Source organism: Ananas comosus, linkage group 6, assembly GCF_001540865.1.
Source record: "Ananas comosus cultivar F153 linkage group 6, ASM154086v1, whole genome shotgun sequence".
Lineage (NCBI taxonomy): Eukaryota > Viridiplantae > Streptophyta > Magnoliopsida > Poales > Bromeliaceae > Ananas > Ananas comosus.
The window spans coordinates 9633039-9634915 of record NC_033626.1 but is presented as its reverse complement, the minus strand read 5'-3'; the positions used below and the strand labels follow the sequence as shown (position 1 = coordinate 9634915).

The following is a 1877-nucleotide window of genomic DNA, read 5'->3' as shown; positions in this document are numbered from 1 at the left end:
CCGCGGCTCGGCCACCTCGAGCTCGTCCTCATCATCGCCGGAAGCCTCACCTCGATCGCCTCAGAGCTCTTCCTCGGCCCCGCCGCGCACCAGCCCTTCGACCCCGCCGACGGCACCATCCCCTCCTACCACCTCCAGAACTTCGAGCACGCCGCCATCTCCCTTGCCTTCCTCATCTACGCCGCCTTTGCCATCCACATCGACCGCACCTGCACCACCGCCGCCGCCGCCATGACGCAGCTGATCGGTACTGCATGTGCAGCAACCAATTACTTTAACAACTTAAAAGTTACATATAATAGAGAATAATAATTTAATATTCTACCATTTGAATATTATTTTTAATACTTTCGCTCATGTCCAAACCTAAGATTGGCCAAAACTTCGAAGGAAGAGAGAAAAAAACTCAATATATATATATATATAATATAATGAGTCCAATAGAATCTACACTTTGTATCTTTTTTACACTTTTAATCTTTTCTTTGACGGCATGAAATAAGGGACAAAAATTATATAGACATTTGTCCCAAACTGTCTAGTATGGGAATGATGCGGATGGATATGGCATGGCGAAGCGTGCCCATCCATCCGCCCAGAAAAACACTGGGTTAAAATGCATGAAGAGGTCCCTTAACTATTGGTTATTTTGAAATATGCCCTTTAGTTTTTTAGATTTTTTTTATTCTTAATTTTTTTACTTGAATTCTATCTTTAGTTCAGTTAAAAATTTTATCAAATTTAATAATTATATTAAAATTTAATAATAAAATTTAATCAAATTTAGTATTGAATTTAATGCCATATATAAGTCTAAAAGAGTTATCTCAGCTCTTTTGGATTTTAAAAAAATTAAAGTAACAAATAAAAACTAAAGAAATTAAAAAAACTAAAGGTAACACTTCAAAATGACTGATGGTTGAGGATCTCTTCATGCATTTTAACCCAGCATTTTTGCTGGGCGGATTGATGGGCGCCGCTTAATTCACCACGCGGCGTCCATCGGTATCGTCCCGAACTCGATAGTTTGGGAATAATGACCATATAATTTTTGTCCCAGAATAACTGACTATTAAAGCTTTAGCTGCGCAGAAACTATTTAAACAATCATTTATAGATGCTGTAAAATTTGTGTAGTTCAAATGATGAATTATTAATAGATAAAACTATATGAAACTTACCTAAATTATGAATCATTTGAATTTAGCTATTAAACTTTTCAAAATTTTGATTTTATTATATAACCTTTTCATTTATTTAATTTGAGTCAGTAAATTATGATTTGACTTCAAAATTTGACTGTGACGTTTATCTTTATAGATTCTAGTATATTTTACATAATTCTAACAACTATAAATTTATTAAAGTAAATAATTAACTTAATAAAATATTAGAGTCAAAGTACCGTTGACTAACTTAAAGCAAACAAATTGAAAGATTAGTTGCAAAATTAAATTTGAAAAAATTTAGTAGTCAAATCAAAATAATTTATAGTACAAATAACTTGATTAATAATTTGTACGATATTATATAATATTTTAATATTTTATATTCAACAGGCAGCGCGGCGTTCGCGCAGCAGCTGCTCCTCTTCCACCTGCACTCCGCGGACCACGCCGGCGTCGAGGGAGGGCCAGTACCACTGGCTCCTGCAGCTGGTCGTCGCCGCGTCGCTCGCCACTGCCCTCCTAGGGGTCGCGGCGCCGCGGAGCTTCGCCATGTGCTTCGTGCGCCTGGTGAGCATGACGTTCCAGGGGGTGTGGTTCATGGTTATGGGGTTCATGCTGTGGACGCCGAGCCTCGTATCGAAAGGGTGCTCCATGAACTACGAGGTGGGCCACGTGGTGCATGGTTCGGTGCAGCAGCGAGGAAGCTAG

At 38.7% G+C, this 1877-nt stretch overlaps 1 pseudogene; it reads left to right on the top strand.

The window, feature by feature from the left end:
- On the top strand, positions 1 to 1877 carry LOC109712113 (annotated as a pseudogene).